Raw genomic sequence first — 22,775 nt, forward strand, 5'->3', positions numbered from 1 at the left:
CAAGCTATTCTTCATCCTATGTAGTTCCTCCAACAGAACCAGAATGTGTGTGTGTGTGTGTGTGTGTGTGTGTGTGTGTGTGTGTGTGATATTACTAGTGTCATCTGGTGATCCTTGATTGTCCTATCATATTTCTGTGTATGCATCTCTAGAGTAATCAGGTGGAGACCTAGTTATGTCATTGTGGGGGCCATTATTACATGTCAGTGTTTGAGGTCCTTTCTCTTGGACTAGTTAATCTCCTCAGAGGAGATTCCTCCAATCTCCTTACTGGATGGTACAAGCGTTGTTATCAGTATTGAGGTGGGAGGGGCTGGGGTATCCCCTTCAGCAAGACAGACTTCATTTAATCTCTCTATTTTTCAGAAGAGACTACTACTCTCCGCCAACCTGCAGAGGACCTGGAATGAGGAAGGCATCTGTAGCTGCAATGGCTCTTTTCACCCAATTCTGCTTTTAGCCTCATCTCAACCCTAGTCTTGGAAGCATCTGTTGCCTCCAAACCCCAAGCCTTTCTGGGGTTCCTTAGTTTGATGGACTTGCCTTTTTAATTTTAATGTTTATTTTTCAATTACAGTTTACTTTCCATATTATTTTGTATCGGTTTCCAGTACACAGCAGAGTAATTAGACAATCATATACTTTACATAGTATCCATCCCAATATTTCCAGTACCCAACTGACGCCATACATAGTTATTACAATATTATTGACGATAGTCCCTATGTACTCTGCATCCCTGGGACTAATTTGTAGCTATGATGGACTTGCCTTTTAATGGCTGCCCCTACTCCTCAGGCTGAGGCTTCACCTGGACTGTTCTGCCAAGTTGGTTACCAGTCATCCATCAGCTTGCCATTCCCGCATTTCATGTATCACTCCCGTCTGCTGTTGTCTGCTCTCCCATCATCTTTGTTCTTATGAATTTTCTGCCTCTTGTCGTTCCTTTGTTGTCATTTTAGTGTTTCCAAGGAAGTGGCTTTTCTGAGTTTAGACAGAGGTGCCTGGTTATATTTTATGTCATCTAAAGGGCTTCTCTCTAAACAGCCCCTTATGCCTGGTGCCTACCCCATCCCCTTCTTCTTCCTAATTCATAAATCGAAAGTGTCCAACACAGGAGATACAAAAATAATGTGTATTTTAAAAGAACTACACAGTTCTTTATCACTGAGAGCCTGAAACTATCTAACGTTTAGCATTTTGTATGTGTTATTTCTACGTAAGTGTGCGCCATAGCCATATTTTATATGAACCTTCTAGGGGTAGAGAAAGGCTTATAATCAATGTTATACAATAGTGTTAGCTGAAAAGTGCTCATATTTACCTCCCAAACCTCCTTTACTTCACACTATGAAGTCTCAACTTGCTCAGATAATGAATTAGTTTCAAACAAAATGTTGGCTCATTGACTTTATGCCAAGAAGAATACTGTTTATGGCTGATCATGATGGTTTTGTGGAAAGATGATGGTTTTAAAAGAGTCTACATTTTCATTTCAGTATCATCAGACCGCAAAGTTTCTCATCTCCAAAAGCACATCCAGATTCATAAACACTCGGGCACGTTCATGCCAGAGTTACCATTGGCTCAGGGTTCCACTGGAGTCCTTTGGGCCTAAGGAACCACTTCCTCTAAAAGCCCTCACTGTCATCTGTGCTGATTCACACCTTCTCGTTTTCTTTTTACAACCAAAGACGCCAGCTTTGCCTTGCACGGACAGGGCTATGGGTGGCTTTTCCCTCTGCTTCTTCAGAATTCGTTCCTATCTGCCATTTTCCCTGCTTTGCCCCTGCCTCCTCCCCAAGCCAGGCTCCTGCTCTGCCCCATCTAATCCTCCCAATACATGAGGACTTGTCAACAAGAAGCAGACTTCCAATGTGTCACTTCTCTTTTGAGGAGCTCTAATGCTGTCACCCGCAGAGAGAAGCCAACACATCTTAGCAGCCAGGGCTGTGCAGGTCTCCCCAGTCAGAGCACATGTACCAGCTCCCACTCAAACCCACTCTCACCCCTTCCCTCCCACTCAAACCCTGTGCTCACCCCAAAGCTGCCAATCCCTTCCTCAGGGGCAGTTACTTATCGTCTCAAGTATATCTCTCTCTGCCTCAATTATTCCTGTTTTCCAAGGCCCTGATTCTAATCCATCTCCCTGAAAAGATTCTCCCACTGCCTCCAGGGACAATCAGTCTCTCGGGAAAATTCATGTGTCACTGTCTTCTGGAAAGCAAATCATATTCTGTCTGGCATCAGTGGGCTGGTGTAGATGTCTGTGATTACCTCAGATAAGACAAAACATCCTCTGCCTGTACAGCTAGCTCCCCGAGAGCCTACCACAATGCCATGTGCATCTACTTAGCAATGAATCAATTGCTTTTGAACAACAGTGAATTCCTGTTAATATGGATGTGCCAAAAGCCTATACTTGCAACTCCAAACCAATGAGTCTGCTCAACACAGGTTGTAGGAAGGAGAGGCCGGGTCCTTGTCTTACATGCATCTTGCACAGCCACTTGTTCTCCCTGCTTTGGGCATAATGCCCAGCTGCTGAGCAGACACCATGCAGAGATGTTAAATGAATGAATGAAATCCTTTAGCATCTTCCTTAACAAACATTCAAGTCCCATCATTCCCAAAGAGTTGCTGGGTCAGTGCTGATTACCAAACCTGAAATTTCTCTTCATGTTTTTTCATATCGTTCGAACATCAGCAGCTATTCTTAAACAGCCCGATCTGCTCCTATGTCCCCAAGAATCTTGCTCCATCAATTGATCTCATCCATCATGCTTTGTATTCCAGCCCATTGGCTAGGACAGATGTGAACTTCATTCTCTCAGTCCCTGTATCGTTGTTCTCACTAGTATAATGTTTTAGGATTTGAGAAGGTAGAAATGCAGAATTCTCAAACATGTTTTTAAAAATGAGAGGCTAAGTGATACTCAATTCTTTAGCCACTAAAAATAACCCAATCTTTTTCACTATTTTTCCAATACTCCTTGAGTACTTAATAAGTGCTCGTCTCTTTGCTAGGTGCTGATGTGCAAAGATGATGTTACTCAACTGTAATTCAATACAGGGTTCCTCATCTTTCGTATAAATAGATGAAGCTCATGCTCCTCTCTAAATATAGCCCTCTGGAGAGAACTGGCTTCCTCAGTACACAGTTTGCAACTGATTCATAGAAAAAAGGATGTATCTTCTGTATACTCTCACCAACCCACAAGGTATTTTATTAAATTTCATTGTATCATTTCCTATTATGAAAATAATAGCATTGTGGTTTGTTTTCCAAATTTTAAAATGTTCCATTTTGCTATGTTTTATAACATTCATTTATTCAACAAATGCTCAAAGTGCCATACCAGCAAGGTGCTATAGTTAAAATGGTGACTGATAAAGAAAATGCTTATTAAATTATATACAAAATGCTAACAAAGAGCTCCATCCCCTGCTCCACCACCTCTTCTCCTAACAATCACTGATCTACAGAGCTAAGAGTCGATTTTTTAAATTTTTATGTTTTTATTTATTTCAGAGAGAGGAAGGGCGTGAGAGACAGAGATAGGAACATCAATGATGTGACAGAATCATTGATCGGCTGCCTCCTGCACACCCCCTACTGGGGATTAAGCCAGCAACCTAGTCATGTGCCCTGACTCAAAATTGAACTGTTACCTCCTGGTTCAGAGGTCAATGATCAACATGGGCCATGCAAGAAACTATTTAATGCACGTATAATTTTCCAAGACACTCTTATTCCCATTCCATTTTTAAAATAAATTTGGTTAACTTTTTGCCCATATAAAAATATTGCATGATTAAGATGAAAAATGCAACAACAACAAAAAGTTGAAGAAGCAAAAATAATTCATTCATAATCCTACAACAAGAGTCAGCTTTGTTAATGGTTTTATTTTTTCTAGTTTTATTCATCTTACTAGATATCTTTTACTCTAAAAGGATACATAACAAAAAAGATATGAGACCAATGTGAGGAAGATTAATGGTATGGAAGGACCTGATATGAGATCAAACAAATGTAAAAACCACAAAACTGTCAAACCACTAAAAATCAGAATACACATTTGAGTTCATTATGACTATAAACCAAATATGCTTTGCTCTTATTTACTTGGTTATTTTTTAATAGAATTCCTTGAAAATTCACACAGAATTCTAAATGTTGAAAACTAGACCAAATTTATAAATAACAATAATTAGTAGACATTAAAAAAAATACTATCTATTATACTCAAAGAATGAGTCCTATACCTGACAATAGATAAATAGATCAGTGGACTATATGAAAGAATAAAAAAACAGAAAATAGTACATGTGGAGATTTAATTTACTAGGGAGAAAACAGTTTCTTGTATTTGGGATGTTTAAGCAATTGGTTATCCATCTAAAAGAAAATACAATCAGGTCCTCTACCTTTATATAACAATAAATTCCACATGGAAAAAAATGCTAAAATATTACAAATAGAAAGAAATGGACATTAGAATTTAAGTTAGAAGATATTTAAGAAAATAGATGGGAAGACATTTTAAAGTAAGACAGGAAATCCAGATTCCGTAAAGGAAAAAAAGGTAGGTGTGATAGCATAAGGTTATTTTTTAAATTTTATGGCAGAAAATTAGAAAAATAAAAGAATAAATCAAACATAGAACAACTAATATGATTAAAAAAAACTATAATATTCCAAATTATTTTATAAATTTATAAGAGAAAAAAGCAACTATGTTGGGGGGGGGGGGGGCGGCGGAGGGAGGGGAAGGCAGAGATTGGCCAAGGATATACATAAGTAAGTGACAGAAAAGAAAATCCAAAGAAACAATTAAAATATGAACACACTCCACCTCATTAGAAGTCAAGAAAATTAAAATTAAATTAGTAATGCTAGCTCCTTATACTAGCAAAAATTAGACAGTGGAGAATTACAAGGGCAGTGGAAATGTGAGGGAAATTATATCTCAAATATCACTAGTGAGAATGTGATTTATTATAATATTTTTAGAAAATAATATGAGAAACCCCATTAACATTCAAAAATACATCTACCCTTCTACTTTTGGAAATTAGACCATAAAAATAAACACCAACAGCTAAGAATATATGTCTACAAGTATTTGTAGTGGGGGGAAAAAGGTTTTTATGTACTAAAAACTTTTCACAATAGAATGCCTTTTGATAGCAGAATACTCGAGTAAATTTTAGCAAATTTATACCTCCTTCAAATATTGAAAAAATAAGATAGATAATATATCTTTATTAGACCTCCAAAATATATTCAATGAGAAAATGAAAATAAAGAATAATATTAGTACACACATAGGCATATATAGCCTGATCCCACATTCTAAAATAATTAGGGTCCATTCTCCTATATATGAGTGTATGTATAAGGTGTTTGAGATAGAGATAGCAGTAAGGGAACACATCAAGCTATGTTCATTGGTGTCTCTGAAGTAGGCAAAGCAAAAAGAAAAGAAGAGGAAGAAAGACCAAAGAAAAGACTATTACCATAGAAAATATGCATGCTACCACAACAGAAGAAAATACAACTTTATCCATTATATTGAGAAAATAATCAATACTAGAATAAGTCCATGGACAAGGAACTGATGTGACATGGCCAAATAAAATAATGATTTGGTTTCTAGAGAAGATTGTGGACAATTTCGCTTGGCATCTTTAATGAGAGTTTCTGCAAAATAATAGTATTTAGAAGGGAAGAAGAAAAATAGGGCAATTTTTTCAAGAACCATAAAAGTAGTTTTGCCCTTTGACACTACATTTTGGCTTTTAGGAATTACTTATTAGGAAATAAACAAGAGACGTGGACGATGATACTAGTTACAACACCTAAGCAATTAAATTCTAATGGTAAGTAAATTCTATGATATAATTTTAATTTTCAAAATACATACTGCATGTGTATGTGTGTAAAAATATGTTATTATGTATATATGTTATACATATATATTATACAATATAATGTTAATGAAAACCCAAGATATAATACAATTTCACTTGCAAAATACAAACTTTGTATATGTGCATGTGTGTTTGTGTGTGTGTGTGTGTGTGTGTCTATACAAAGTATGTATTGTACAAATAGAAATTGTGTTGTATGTTGGGTTTTTGTTAACACATCATGGAAATTTTTTATTTTTTAATGTACAAATATATATTAATAAATACATATATATGTTCAAAGCAACAGAATTAAAGAAAATATACTAAAATATTTTTAGTGATTATCTGTGGCTGGTAAGCATGTAGGAGATATCTGTTTACATCTTTATTCTTTTCTCAAAACTTGTTAATATTAACGTGCGTTCTACAATAGGCGAAACACAAGAACCGCTTTTAAACGGAAGCATAAGGAAGGTAATGAATTCATGGCACTTCTAGACAATTCAATGCTCCAAAGCATGACCTTCCTCCAACTTCCGTCAACATTAGAACATGGCGTCAAAGCCCTCAGCAGCATCAATCTGTGTCTACATCATCTGGATAAAGGTTAAAGCATAGCGCCTCCTAGCTTGACAAACTGTCCGTCCATCGTCGTCCAGTCCCCCTCCACTTCTACCCCTGCCCCCCCCCCCTCGTATCATATGAACCCCAAACAAATCCTCAGGTTATGAGGATGAATCCATCAGGTAGGCAGCCTCAGGGAGGCGACAACAGAAAGCTTTCCTATGAGAACCAGCAGAGCTGTCTTTACAGTACCTCCACTGAACAACATTGGAAATGGATTTCTTCAGGTCTCCAGCCAGAGCGGATGTCTACAGTTTGATCTGAGGGCCCATCATTGGAAATGCCTTTCCCTCTTGGTTCTCTTCCAGGTAGAAAATATTTCAGCCAAAATGCAAGGCAGAGATACTGACATAGGAGGCAGATGAGCCTGTAGTGGGGCAGCTGGTGCGATCCCATGGCACAGCAAGGATAACCAATAAGCTTTCTCGTCCCAGAAAATCTTCCCTGAGAGGACCCAACAGGCCAACAAGATAAGCACCAACCCTCTGAGGCATGCTTCTCCCTCCCACCCATCCCTGGGAAGGACTTTTGCTTCCTAGTTGACATAACCACGATTCCCACCACATCTTGTTCCCATGGCACAGTGGGATTGAAGAAAGATCAACAGAAATGTGTTCTGCACATTTGAGCTGAGTAAAGATCATAAACTATTCTGTAGTTTTTGTGAATACTCAATAAAATCTTATTTATAATCTGAATGGCAATAATATATTAAGATTTTTAAAAGATTTTTATTGATTTTGTTTTTATAGAGGGAGAGAGGGAAAGAGAGAGAGAGAGAGAGAGAGAGAGAGAGAGAGAGAGAGAGAGAGTGAGAGAGAGAGATAAGAGAGGAACATTGATCAGCTCTCTCCTGCATACCTACTGAGGTTCAAGCCCTAAACCCAGACATGTGCCCTAACCAGGAATTGAACCAGCAACTTTTTGATGCATACCTAACCAACCAACCCACACTGGCCAGGGAAACTACTGATACTATTTAAATAGATGCCAAAATAATGACTAAAAATTATCATAGAAAATGTAGACATGCGGCCAGGCCCGGAGCAGCGGCTGCCTGGCTGGGAGCGGCCAGGCCCGGAGCAGCCGGGTCGGGTGAGGCCAGGCCCGGAGCAGCAGCAGCCAGGTCCAGAGCAACTTGGTCGGGAGCGGCGGTGACCAGACCCGGAGCAGCTGGTTGTGGAACGAACCAGAGCAACAGAGGCCAGGCCTGAAGCAGCCAGGCCCGGAACACCTGCCTCTCAGACATGGCTGGAAACTTTTGTGGGAACTTGAGGGTCTGCTGAATTAAGTGATGAAGGCTTAGATCTGGATGTGTTGAGTTAGTATAGGGCTGGGGTGTTGATCTGTGAGTGCCTTGGGTGGGGCCTGGATGAGGCTGGTTGACCTATTTGGAAATGTCTTTTGTGTGAAATGTATCATTGGGCATGTGGTGGTATTATTGATATGAGAAAATGCTAAGTCACTGATTTACTATCTGAAAAGGGATTTACTATTGGGGAAAGGGAGGGAGGAAGAGACTGAACATAAACTGCACCTATAAATGAGGACAATGGGGGATGGGGAGGGGGCGGAGGGTGGGGTGGGAACCTGGTGGAGGGGAGAAGAAATGAGGAACCTTTGTAACAATATGAACAATAAAGATTGATTTAAAAAAAAAAATGTAGACGTGGCTATGTGCATGCACGTCCTCAGTTGATTCTAGCTTCTGGTGTATGGCTCCCTTTGACACCATGGAACCCAAACCTCCTGATGATGACAATTTTCACTCTTGTAAGGATACATTGCTGTTGTATACACAGAGCTTTGGACTGGATAGAAAATTCTGATCCATTTCTTAGCTCCCATGTGTCAGGTCAACAATATGAGTAGAAAGCCACCATAATTTGCAGTGTGGCACTGTTATGTAGACAGACCAAAATAAATTGAATGAACCAATCAGGATCTCTTAAACTCAACCAACCATAATCAAAGTGTGTATAAGGGCTCCTATTAGTACATATTCAGATAGATAAATTAATAAAAGATGTCCCTTCTCTTGGCACCCAGCATAAAGGCAAGCATTATAATAATAAACAGTACTAGAATATGTTTACTGGTTTGCAATTTACTTAGAGACAAGATTAAAACCACAAGATAGAGTCAAAACCAGGAGAAATCACAGCAAATAGGTACTAGTAAGAATGGAAATACGGTGCTAAAGTAATTTGACCCAAATAGAGAATAAAGAGAACATAATAGGAGCTTATTTATTAGTGGAAATGAACACATGTTGTTGTATTTTAATCAGTTCTTATCTTTTCATGTGTGATTTGCCATTTTGTGGATTATCCTTCCTTCTGCTGGTCTTTATACATCTGAGTCATCTCTCGCCATCGTTAGTTCAGGTGTCCACGGACCCCAAAATAATGTTTGCCATTAATATATGTCAAATTTAATTAGCAAGGCAAACCAGATGGCATGGCTACACTTTACTCGTCAAAGGACCCCTTCACCTCTCTAGCTTGGGTTCAAATCTGATGGCACATCTTCACCAGTGGAGAAGTCCAAATGGGACCTGAATTTAATAAATGATACTGGTCAGTTAACCCTGGCCGGCTGTCTCTTTGCTAAGTAAAAACTGATTCAGATATAATCAGTCAACTCTATTAACTGGCATTTACAGGCAGGAAGAGGTACTCATACGATGACGAAAATAGAAATGGCTCTGTTTACACATGTGGCAGAGTCTTAGCCTTGGAGTTCTTGTCTTGAGTGGATGAGTTCTAAAGAGTAACAAGGAACAGTAAGAGTATGTCCATGCAATGGGAATACAAACAATTCACAGTGAGCACTTGAGCTCTCATTTCACTGAATTATAAGCTTCTCAGAGGAAGAGATTTTTTATATTGCTGCTGTATTTCCTTCAGCATCTAAGCCTTATACCCACAAACATAGCCTGCAAACCCATGTTCACAGTGGCTAAGATCTTGAGTAAGTGTTCTAAGTTCAAATCATGTTACCCCATTTATGGACTAGATGGTCTTCAGCAACTTACTAGATTCCTCTAAGTCTTGGTTTTGCTTCCCTAGAAAATGGGTATAATGATCCTCACTCCGAGAGATGTTGCAATGACTAAACAAGCTTTTCTCTATGAGGCACAAAGTACCATTACCAGCAGAAAATGGGATTGATAAGTGTACAGGTCATATTACTGCCATATTCATTACTTGACTGAACTGATTCCAGAGATGATCAAAGGAGATCATAAAATAAATAGGACTTTAAAGAATTGATTTTTTTTTTATAACCTGACACTTGGATCTAAAAAAAAACAAAACAGGAAGAAAGAATGGTTGAAGAACCACCCCACATGTGGGTATATCACTAACCAGCTAATATATTTTACTAGAGGCCTGGTGCACGAAATCCATGCACTTGGGGGATGCCTCAGCACTGCCTGCACTCCTGCCACCTTCACTGCACTCGCCAGCCATGAGCCCGGCTTCTGGCTGAGCCATGCTCCCCGTGCAGAAGCACACTGAACATCTGTCCCCTGCATTGAGCATCTGCCCCTGGTGGTCAGTGCATGCCATAGCGACCATTCGGTCAATTTTCATATTAGCCTTTTATTATATAGGATGTATTGTATTCTTTGGCCCTTGAATGCTGTTTACATAAGACCAAATTTTAAAATTAATAGAGCCAAATATCTTTTGGAGTAGGAGACCAATGGTATTTTATTAATAAATGGAAAGGCAATGAAAAGGGAAGGATATGATTCTGGTGCTGTTACCTAAATGGCACAGTTAGTTATTCAGATAGACGCACAGTGAGTTCAATGGCACCTAGAATCCCCATGGCTTTGTTTCAGACCTCTCTCAAAGTCCCAGCCACGGCACAACCGTAGTCCTTTCTGGAATAATCAGCGTCAGGCAGAAGACCACTCAGAGACTCACAAGTGCGTGGAAACACGTTTTGAAAAACTTCTAGTGGTTTGTATTAGTTCTTCCCCCGGCCTCAGTTAGGCAGAGGACTCATTTATTTGTTTAAAAACCTTTTCCTTCCTTCCTCTGGCTTCATTGTCTTGCTCCTCGCTCTCCAAACTGACTGCGTTGAGCTGGCAAATAGCTCCAGGCACTGTCTCCTTGGAAGTAAGGAGCTCGTCTAGCTGCCCTGGTAGGAGTTCTGTGATTCACCCAGAATCATTCACAGCTGCTCTGACTTTTTTTTTTAAATTAAATTTCTTGGGAGAGACACTGGTTAATAGATCACATAGGTGTCAAGTGAACATTTCTATGATGCAGGGTCTGTATGGAGGTGGGGGCAGGTAGCAAGGGGTAAAGGGGGCCAAATATATGGTGATGGAAGATGATTTGATTTTGGGTGACAATATTCAGACTCTTAATACAAGGATTTGAAGGACAGCTGTTGAAGATCCCTGCACCAGAGGAGCTTTGCCACAGCTTCTAAGCAGCCTGCCAGCCGCCATGCCCTTGAGAAGAGGCTCTGGGGCTGCTTCCAAATCCCTCAGAACAGTCACCCTCAGAAGACTGGCCCGACCAGTCCCACTGCACCGCTGCGGACAGTGGCAAAGCCTGGAACTAGTGACGTGATTTAACATTTTGGTTAGTCGCTAAGTAAAGTCTTTGCCTAGAAACCTTCATTTCCTACACAGCAGGGCAAACCAGGCCCAACCAAAATTTTCCCAAAGTTCCGAGCCAGCTCTTCAGGGAGGAAGTGACCTCGCAGGGCAGTATGTGCCAGTCTGTGGTCCTCAGTTAAACCAGGTTCAGTCACACTGGCATCTCTAGCTGATGGGCACACAGACCTGTGTCCCACCCCCCTCCCTGCCAGATGGGCTGGTTACAGGAAAAAAAAACCTTGCAGTGTTCCTCAGTGGACTCAGACTTCCTGGCTATTGAAGGATAGCACAGTATTTAGAAATCAGAGAGGATTTTAACCTTTCTATCACATGCCTGGCACTGGATTCGCAAACTATTAAACGAACACACAGCCTCCCAGGTTGGCTTCTGGCAACAGCGGCAGCTTGTACTTTCGATGTAATATATGCACGGTTTTACAAAGGGTTGGCTAACGCGTTGAGAAATGTTCTGTGGAGGACATGAGGAATGGATCTGAAGATCAGCAAGCTATTTTCTCTTTTAAGTTTTAAATAAAAAACGACGTGATTGCTTAGTGATCAAAAACGCAAATGACATGACTACTTGTCCACCAGATACATGTGTGTTTTTCATTACGAAACTCCCACTTGTCCCTTTCAATAATAAGTTCAATGGAAATGCTTCTCGGTGATGGAGAATGTCAAGATCATGTCTCCATTTCTAGGTAGGGAACTGAAAATACAAACGCTATATTCTGAAGCTGTTCCAGGGTAGGGTTAAATTCGACACACACTCACATTGTGCTTCTTAATAGCATCATCCAACTGGCAGGAGAGAAAGAGCTTCTGAAATTCAAATCAGGAAATATTTCCACTTGCTAGCGGCTATGGTAGGACTCTGAGGGACACAAAAAGGTGTTGTTGTTGTTTTTAAGTTTGGGTTTTCTGCATGTGGAATATACTATTGATCATTGTAGATACATTCTCTAACCTCCCCGATAATATGTAAAGAAACTTCGACCACACAGTGTACAGAAGAGATGTTTTAATGGGTTGGCTCACGGATCGTATCCCTCCCTTCAAGAAACACACAAGGATACTGGGTGTACTGCTAGGCATCTGGCAATACAGGCTTGACAATCAAAGAAATTAAATGAAAAATTATTCTCCAAACCCAATGGCCAAATTGTGCCTTATGTATTCAAGGAAGAAGTCAGGGGAGAGAAACAGGAAACAAATATGCTCACACATACCTCAGTGGTGATTCAAAATTCAGATTAATTCCTACATCCTTTCTCAAAAGAGCTGTGCTAAGATTTGCTACTACAGTCCTGGGAAACATGCTAGAAGTTTTTTGCTGTAGTCTTTCTAGTTTTCTTCTTCGTTTGTTTTTTAAGAGGGAGTGAAAGGGCGGTGTGAGTGGTTTCTAAAGATTTTCTAATTAAAGCTGATTTGATTCCTCACTTAAATAAAACAAGTGGTCTGCCCTGACCAGTTTTCTCAGTGGTTAGTGTGTCAGCCCTCGGAGCAAAGATGTCTCAGTTCAATTCCTAGTCAACAGCATGTACCTTGATTGCAGGCTCGATCCCGGGCCCCAGTCGGGATGGGTACAAGAGGCTACCAGTTAATGTGTTTCTCTCATATTGATGTTTCCTTCTTTGTGTCTCTTCCCTATCCTCACTCCCTTCTACTCTCTCTCTCTCTAAAGATCAATGGTAAAAAATACCCTCCAGTGAGGATATAAAAAATAATTAAGAAAAGTGGTTAAAGCTCAAAGCAGTCTCACTTAGCAATAGGCGCTAGGGAATCAAAGTTTCACTAGTCTGTTCAACTCAATTTCCTTGACCACAGTATTTTACAAAGCTAAATGGGACATAAGTTATTTACTACCAGTGGTAACTTTGTTTTCCCATCTAAAAGGCTAGTGTAGCTATGTTTTCTCTTATTTGCAAGCAGCGATGAACCTAATTTATTAACATTTTCTCAAAAACAGAAAAAGAAAATAACAAATGGAAAATTTAACATTGAATTAAGGAGTGTTCAGAATTAACAGGTGCCCAATGACAGATTTATAGGGACCAATGAACTCTATATTTTAGGTCTAGGAAACATCTGCTCAGAGAAAGTGGTTTATGGTTTCCATATCAAATTTAAAAAAAAATACCATATTGATCTGAGACTTTGATGGAAATTTTTTTAAGCAAAAGTAATGCAAATGCTATTCTAGATGGCTTGTTTACTTCATTATGTTCTATTAAAACCAAGGGAATACAGAAATTGTCATGCAAGGAAGTGATGAAGGTAAGAAAATATCATTTCCAATGGAAAATCATAAGCATATGCCATGGGGTAAGAAGGCTAATTAAATATAACATTCAATTAATCTACAAAAAAGAATTTTTCTCCATGTGAGTCCATAGATCACATGGGCTTCTACAATCACTTGGACCACTAATCAAAACAGTGAAATACAATCCCTGGAAAAACTCAGTAGACATGTCACAGATAGTAATACAGATACAGAGAAATTTTGCACAAACATGCAACAGCCTAAGCATCTTCTTTTTATTTTTTAAACCCAGTCTTTTAGGCTCATTTGAAATAATTACACAAAGCAAGGAATTGGCTATTATCCAATCAATTTAGACTATGGACACTGACCAAATTTTTTGACATTTTGCCCTCATCTCTTCTATTTTCAGCCCACATTTCCCCCCTCCACGGTGACTTTCTGGTTATGTATTATCTGGTTTTGGCAGTCTCTACCACCCACTTCAGATAATTGCTCAACTCTCCGCTTGGCTTCTTGTTGGGTAGGCTTGACCTAAGAGAATGGATGAAGAAAAAGTCAGCATTTCCTTTGATCTCTTGGAACTCAGGATTCCATTATATAATCTGCCATAAATCCTAGCAGTAGAGATTGACATCAACTTCCAAACTTGCCACAATCTGACACTCCTACTTGATTCATTAGGGATTCTGACATTTCTTAATTAACATGAACTCAATACTTAAGTTTATCTGTGATAAGACTTTTTTTTTTTTTAGTTGCCTTCTTGATATTTTTAAGGGTTGTCTTGATTAATTTTTTTCTTCTACAATCTAAGCTTTATAAGCCAAATGTTCTAACTGGCTATATGCCTCTAAGGTTGAAGCTCACAGATGTTTCCTTGTGGCCATAACAAACACAACTCCTCTGAGAATAAGTTTGATAAATAAAATTGGCAATAAATTTTGAACTAAAGAGCTGCATAAAGAAGTCAAGTGCAGCCCACACTAACCACACTTTTGTGAGTCTACAAACTCGTCTAATGTATTCAGTTCTCAACTATCAGTGGTAATGGATTCTAGGAATGCCATCAACAAATTAAAGTTTCAAACAATCCAAAAACCTCCCTTTACTTAGCATTATAAATCCCTTTCCCCACTGAACAACATATTACCATGACTGCTAACAAGTAGAAAATTGGCACACTTAAATTTGGCTTGTATTCCAAGTGCTGAGGGAGGAGTGAAATGGATAAAATCCAGGTGGTGAGAAGGAAGTGAAGCAAGGGCCCTGCATAGTCTAAACATGAATAATTTGTGAACTGCTCTGACTGCTTATTACTCAACTACATTAATATTGTTTATGCAATATGAATGCTGTAGTAAGCAGGAGACCATTGCGTTCTGCTTTTTTTCTTTCCTAGAAAACATTTTTCTATGACTGTCTTCCTTCACAAACTAGAATTGAAGCACCTCAATTTGTGAAGACTAAATGATCTAGAGGAATAGGCCAACAAACCCACAAGAACAAATTTCTTCATGCCGAATATTATAAAGTCACCCTCTCCCTGCACTTCGCTGCTTAAAATACAAAACCAGGCATTGTCCACCATGACACCTTTTCAGGAGAATAGTGTCATCATTTGAGATTTATTGTAACTGAAATTAAATTACTTAGTGTGTTGGCCTTTCCCCCAGGCCCCACCCCCAATAAGACTTTGCCTTTTTTGTTTTTGTTTTTAATTGGCACCCTTTCTCTTTATTTCTCCTTAGAAGAGAAGGAAAGACAGGAAAAGAGAAAGCACAATCTGATCTCTTCCTTGTATCCTCAAGTCACTGAATTCAGTGTCCCCATCCCCTTAAGCATAAAGCACACAAACCAATAGAATGATGACCTGTTTTCACTGCATCACTAGAAGAAACTTTGATGGGAATTGGTAGTTATTATGCCCACTTTACAGATGGGAAAACAGAGCACTGAGCATGCAAGTTGTTTACTAAGGTTACTCAGCACATCGGTAGCAGAGTAATATCTTTTTACTGCTAGCCTACTTCTTTCTTCACTAGTCACTTTTGAAGCAAAATTCTCTTTACAACCATAAGCAATCATTTCAAAGAGCAAGTCCTAAATAATTTTTTAAATTGTATTATAACTCTCTTGAACTGTTCTAATCACCTCCAAATTGATGTACTCCCTTTTCATCTGAAAACTTCACCTACACAAGTGTTTTTCTAAGGCTGCCTTTTTATTTCATTCCAACTCTACTCCAAAATCTTTAATGCCTACACAGCAAATCCAAAAATATGACATTCTCTCCAGTCCTAAATGATCTCATACCACCTCCCTGCATGCTTCTCACCTATATTCCTCTGAAACTGGCTAATGATTCCCTAAAACTTTTCTCCATGTCTTTCCCATGGTCTTCCCTGTCCTTATATCTTTCTATATAAACATAACCCGTCTTTAAGGTCATGGGCAAATAGTGACAGCATCCATACCATCTCATCCACCTCTGAAACACCCAACCCCTTCCCCATTTCTCCCTCAACCAGGAGTAACTTCCGCTCTTTGTGCTTCCACACCATGGTGTTCATCACTCCCAAAGCACTCATCACCTTCTACTCTACCTTATATTATGTGACTAGTGGCCCAGTGCACAAAATTCGTGCATGGGGGAGTGAGGGAGGCTGTCCCTCAGCCTGGTCTGCACCATTTCCAATCTGGGACTCCTTGGTGTATGTCTGCCTCCATGAATATCTCGGACCCCTCGGTGGATGTCTGACTGCCAGTTTAGGCACAATCCTGAAGGCCTAAACCGGCAGTTGGACATCCCTCTCACAATCCAGGACTGCTGGCTCCTAACTGCCCGCCTGCCTGCCTGCCAGCCTCATTACCCCTTAACCACTCCCATGCCGGCCTGATCGACACCTAACTGCTCCCCTGCCAGCCTGATTGCCCCCAATGCCCTCCCCTGATGGCCTGATCACCACCAAGGCTTTTATTAGTATAGATAGTATGGTCTACAGCAGTGGTCAGCAAACTACGGCTCATGAGCCACAAGTGGCTTGCAAGCCATGGGCTGTCCCTCTGCTGACTGAATTTGTCTATAGTACATATTATAGGCATTATGCAATAATTTGTTGTCATAATATGTGCTTTACTGATCGTAAGTGATAGTAAATGCCCTGAGGTCAGAGAACTTGTTAGGCTCTATTGAACACAACAGTTATGCCCCTGACTCCCTGGGTATCCCAGCTCCTCCCAAGGCACTGGAGTGAGTGCCAGTGTGAACAAACCCCATCTCTGCACTTGAGGCACTTTCGGTCTGGCTGGCAGCAGAGACTCCGGGACCTTGTAAATATTACTCACTCCTTAAATACAATCAGGAAGAGAGCCTAACCATGTTTGTCAAGTTAACTATATTGGATTCTGCCTAACCTTCATCTCTAAATATCCTATAGTAAAACTCAGTGCAAGGAGGATTTTCAAACCTCCATATAAAAAATTATATCTGTATCTGTCCCATTGTTTTAAAGTGAAATAATTAAAGTGGGCTGATGCTCTGATGCGATCATCTTCAATTAAACTCTTTTCCGTATTTGGGTTTAAGAAAACGAATCCTGACAAACGATTGGCTCAGGTACATAAAAATGAAAGTACAAAAAACAAATGTTTTCTGTCAGATAAACTCAGAAGTCCTTGTGGATTCCTTAGGATCTTTGCTGGAATTCAGAAAGGGAAGAGCCCAGCGAGGCCACTTCTCTGAGCAGCAGAGCCAGGACAGGTCTCGGAAATGCAGGCCGTCCGCTTGCTAAAGGGCCAGCCCGGGGGAGAGAGCTGTTCAGGGGGCTCAGCTGCCATTGATTCAGAGAACAGCTGGAGGGGATCGTAGGAGACCTAATGCCCACGACTCTCTGCCAGCAAAGCACCGGGACCGAGCCCAAGAGCCATGAGTTCATCCCCTGAGCAAGTCTTCAGCTTTCAGCTCCCCCAGGATTGTGATGTTGTGTGGCCTGTCTCTGTCCCTCTACCTGACAGTGCCCAACAAGGGCCTGTGTGTTGACTTCAAGGCTGCAAGAAAGGGGAGCTGCTCTAAATAGGGGAGTGGAGCCAGGTTGAGCCCTTGAAGGCTGGGGTAAGAGAATGAGGCTCAGGTGTGCAGCCACTAAGTCATTGTGGTTTTGTAACAGGAGGTCCAGGAAGCTCCCAGCCACTTGTCCACTCAGAGAAGTCGGGAGCCTCCTGAGGCAGGGTGAGCCAGGGAGGGGAGTAGCGGAGGGTGAGCAGCAGGCTCTCTGAGGCTGTCCTAGGCCACTCCTCCCATCCTGCCCTCCATGCTCATGCTCAAGCCCAGCCACATGGCCAGGAGGCCCAGACTCTGGGCCCACACTGTAACTGGGGCACCCACTCTGGGGTCCTTCAGGACATTGTCAACCACCCCTCACACCCATTCCGTAGCACCATACCGGCTACTCTCAGTCACTTGGCGACAAGGTTTTGCCTGTACCTAGGAAATAATTTATACTTTCCAGATAAAAACGTGCATCTTATTAAACTGAACTTTTTACGAAGCTCTTTCACATAGTTTACTTAACTTAATCCTCATCAGTAGCCCCTTTCACAGATGAAGCTACTGAAGCTGAGAGAAAATGTAGTACGTTCTCTGGTCAGCCTATTCTCTCTGAAGCAAGCTCAGCTTGCTTCTCCAAGGCAAGGATCAGATGAATCAAAAACTTTAGAAATGAATAGTATCCAGTAATAGTGGAGGGCATGAACTTTCAAAACACTAACCTTCCAGTTTTAGGATTGTCACTTATAAAGTGGTTGACATTGGACACGTTACGTAACTTTGCAAAGCCTTCGTTCCCTCATTTGTAAAGTTGGAATCATTCTATTGTTTCCCAGTTAAGATCGCTGTCAGGATGAAATCTGATAATGCCTAGAAACAGAATTGTGCAAAGTAAGAAGCCCCTGAACACTAGGTGCTGCTATAACTGCTTTAGCTACCATGGCATGGGCAGTAAATAATCGTTGCAGAGATAGTGAGAGGGGGCTAAGCCAGGCTTCAAGTAGGATTGAAGTCGCAGCATAACTCTCCATGTCCAGAGACTCACACCTTGCCCGAGAACCACATAAATCACTTTTTTCAATCCTCACTGAGGATATGTTTGTTGATTTTAGAAAGAGAGGAAGGGAGAGAGAGACACATCTATCAGTTGACCTCCCATATGTTTCCTGACTGGGAATCAAACCTGCAACCCTTTTGGCTCATGGTTGCAACTGAGCCCCCAGGCTGGGGCAAAATGCTTCTTTTGATCCCAAAATAACCATAACAAGCTTTCTACACACTCTCACAGCATGTTCTTTGGTGCTCCTTTCATCACAGCGGAGTGTGACTGTCCTTACAGTCGCAAAGGAGAGGAACAAAGAAGGGAAGGATGTTGGAGGTTTTCACGCTTTCTCTCCTGACACTTCATGCTCGTTTCAAAAGCAGCAGCATGTGGACAGGTGGCCTGCTCAGGCGGATGGGTGTGTTGCCCTTTTTGATTCAGCTCAAGTTCCAAGTTATAGTCAAATGGATGCAAACTCCTAGCAGCTACAGCGCTGCCCATTCGCAGCTATGGTGCTGACCATGAGTTCCGGTCATTTACTCAAACAGCATTCACTCCATCATCAGGCACTGTACTAGGCCTGGGATTAAAATGAGTCTCTGACTCTTGGAGACTTCAAGTGGGTTTAATCTTATTTGCTCCATACAATTATATCCGCCAGTTACTCATAAAACCCTACTTTGCAGGTGCGGAATTTGAGGCCAGAGGTGAAATTGCACAGCCAGACAGCGGAGGGAGCTGTGACCTCAGCCGTCTCCTGTGGATTTGCATTAAAGGACCTAATGTCTAATCCTCACCAAAGAGCCACTGCTATGGAAGGCTGGAGCAGAGTATAAGCTTTCTAGAAAAATATTTCCAGGGTGAAGAGATGGTTCAAGCCCGAGTAAAGATGAGTGCGCGGGACCACATCTCAACCAACATCAATGGCATATGATGTTGGCAATAGAATGCGGGCAGTCTGCTCAGAGCTGGTCACCGTCATTCTTGCCTGTTTTCTCGGTAGACAGTCTGCCACCATGAAGCAAAGCTGTTCTCTGTCCAAAGCAAACTGAAGCCCAACCGCTGGGCCCTGAGCCCCAGCAGTTGTTCTGACCAACTGGGCTAAACGAATATGGACAAATACTCAGAGAACCCCTAGATGACAATACGAAACTGGTTAGCAGGCGCCCAGGGAGTCTATTTCTATTGTATAGAGGGGTGGTGGGGGGAAGGCAGATAAGACCTATCTCTACATCCTAAACTGCATGAAACATACAGCTCTTTGAAACGAGAGATCATTGTTTGACTTTGTCCTTACTGCAAGTTTAAGTCGCAGGAGCGCTCTTCCTTTCCTTGGCTGTCACAAGCAATAAATCAAAACAAATATCGCCAAGGGTCTAAGAAAAATATCCTGCTGGTGAACATAACCTTTATATGCATATTCAACACTTTGCCTTTTTCCCCCTACATGTCACATCTCTGATATTTACATTATTTTTGTTCCTCGTTTCTTTGAAAATCTAGCAACCTCTACAATAGTGTGTCCAACTTCTGGAGTATTACAGCCGTGCATCCCAAGGCCTAATATCTTCATAGGATATTCATAACACGGGAACGAACATTTGCATTGGAGAAACAGGAAGGAATTTTATTGGGTAGAAATGAACCTTGAACCCTAGGTCTCCAAAGTTCACATCCAATTTCATTGTTTCATATCTACACATATATACACACATACATATATACCTGTGCGTGTGCATGTGCGTGTGTGTGTGTGTGTGTGTGTGTGTGTATAAACACATACACAGGAAAAAAACAGACGATTTTTCCAGCAACCTGGCGCTCGGAACGCTCTGCCAGGCAATTTGATCTGGTCCCTAGAAACCAATAGAAATCTGGCCCCTCTGAAGGGAAATCAGTGCCATGACCCAAGTCCCAATAAAGCCCAACCCTTATAATCAAGTTGGCTTCATGGGCTCCTCAGAGAAGGAGCAGTGTTTACCCTCCTGACACAGCCTGAGACACAGCCGCATGCACATTTCCTGGGGCGGGTGGTGTTCCTCTCGCCAAAATGAAAGTATCCTGCCTGCCTCCTCCGTCAGCCCTGTGCGGGGGAGGCCCCAACGCACCCCCCCTCCTGCTGCCACAGGGGCTGGTCCGCTTTCCCAGGAGAGCAAACTGAGGCAGCAGGACCCAGGAGAACTGAAACCCCAGGGCAGAGCCGGCATGTCTCCCTCTGGCATTGCTAGACGGCATAGCTTTTCAGAAAAACTCCACTGCCTTCAGGGAACAAGCCGTGGCTTACTCACATTGCCCCGCTCAGATTCACATAAATTACAGCACCACGGGGTACGGGAACGGGACTGTGTGCGGGCCGGCCCGCCACCGGGCCAAGGAATAACTAACTTTTAAAACCCCCACCCGTTTCCACAACACGGTTCCTCAAAGCGAGAGTCAAGCCCAGTAAACACCCAAGGCAAGGCAGGGGGGTCATGCTGCCCTCTGAACCCGCTGAGCCTTCCTCCAAAGTGAGTGTCCACGGGGCCAAGTTCAGATTTAACCTTTTAAAGTCACAGCAACATATCCCTGGAGCGACCAGAGCAGAAGGACTGTCTTTTCACATGGGAGGGAGCTCCAGAGTGACCTCCTGCTTGTAAACAGCAGCAGCAGAGCAGACAGGGAAAAGAAGGTGACATAAACATGGAAAGAGAAGACACAGGAGTACCTGTTTGAGAAGAATGCCACTCAAGCCTGTCTTCTGATGCTATGGCCTGGGCCAGAGACAGGGGCTAACCCTCCGAGCCCGGTTAGGAGCTGCTGAGCACGGAGCCTGCATTTTCAGTTTTGGTGAAATCGGCTCCGAGGCAGAAGACGGGAGGCTGCTCTGACCATGAAATTAGGAAATGCAGTCACTCAAAACTAAAGAACTAGCACCACCATTTGACTAGGAAGGGAAGCTCTCCCGTGCAGAGCAGAGGAGGGGGTGCCTTCCTCTCTGCGCACCAGGCCCGGCTCTCCCCGTCTCAGCCCGGGGGTCAAGGCCGCCGGGTCACCCGGGGTCGGTAAGCTGCCTCGTGGGCCTGAAGTGCCGTTCTGTAACCCGGCTGATTGTCTCTTTCCCGCAAAGACAGCTGGAAGTCTTAGTTGGAAAAATAAACAAGTCAATGTTGTGCCTCCAAAATCAGTTACAGCGAAGAGCACGCGTGGGGACACCCCCATGCCCTGGCTCAGCCAGGGACTGAGCATGCTTGTCACTGATTCATCGGCTCCTGGAGGCCTTAACCTGCAGAGGCTTCGAATCTCTGACTCTGCAGCCTTCCTTTCTGTCACGTGACCTTTCCATGCACTGCCCAGCATTTCCTGCAGCCACTGGGGTTGTGGGTGTTTGGGCTTGATTACTCTGAGATCAACATTCCAAAGTAAAAAAAAAAAAAAAAAAAAAAAAAAAAAAAAAAAAAAAAAAAAAAAAAAAAAGGGCTAAGAATTAAAATTGGAGCTTCTTAAAATAATATTGACACAGCAATACCTTACACAGTCTGCTGTGCTTTAGGTAGTGTGCATTATAAAGGCCTTTTTAAACATCTATTAGATGTCTCTATCCTACAAATGTGAGGAAAGGCTGGTGTGCGGAAGTGAGGAGGGTAGAAAAGGGGCGGGGAGGTGCCTGTCTCGCTGCTGGGCACCCTAGAATCTCCAGGTGAAAGTTTGCGTCTGCAGGGCAATAGGTGGAATCCCATAATCAGCTTAGAAAAGAAAAAGAAAAATTCTCTGGATGAAGGTCAATGGGGGGGGGGGGGGGGGGGGGGGTGAGACATATATACTACTACTTGTCACACTTTAAACAATAAAATACATTTTTTTAATTCTCATAAGCAACACTTTAAAGCATTTTGAAAGGATCTTAACCCATCTTCAGTCTTCTCTATACTTGAGAGGTGCCCATAAAATAAGGTGACTATGAAAATCTGACTGGGGTTCATTTCCACTGAGCACGTGGAGCAGGATGCCTTGCTACTAGCATTTCATTCATTTCATTATGGTTTCTGGCAAAAGGTAATTTCTTCAATAAAATGTTTTGAACAGCTTAAACGTTTTAAAAGCAAAATCATTTTTTTAAATTAATTAAATCCTTCAGTTATTTTATTTGTCAAAATGTAGGAACTATGCTTTTCAGATGGCATTTAGTTTTTCTGTTAAAATCACTTGTACACATTGAGACAGAGGGAAAAATTACTTAGGTCTCCAAATAGGACATTCAGTAGATTCTGAA

The 22,775-nt window shown here is 41.7% G+C and overlaps 1 protein-coding gene across 1 annotated transcript in view; it reads right to left on the bottom strand.

Moving 5' to 3' along the window:
* ESR1 (estrogen receptor 1) overlaps nt 1–21,399 on the bottom strand; it is a 288,931-nt gene extending 267,532 nt beyond the window's left edge. Inside the window, exon 1 of the mRNA XM_036414430.2 lies at nt 21,231–21,399. The gene's annotated coding sequence lies outside the window, so the exon portion shown is untranslated. The remainder of the gene's footprint in view (nt 1–21,230) is intronic.
* Nucleotides 21,400–22,775: the final 1,376 nt, after the last annotated feature.

Source organism: Pipistrellus kuhlii, unplaced genomic scaffold, assembly GCF_014108245.1.
Source record: "Pipistrellus kuhlii isolate mPipKuh1 unplaced genomic scaffold, mPipKuh1.p scaffold_m20_p_5, whole genome shotgun sequence".
In the NCBI taxonomy this organism is placed as follows: Eukaryota; Metazoa; Chordata; class Mammalia; order Chiroptera; family Vespertilionidae; genus Pipistrellus; species Pipistrellus kuhlii.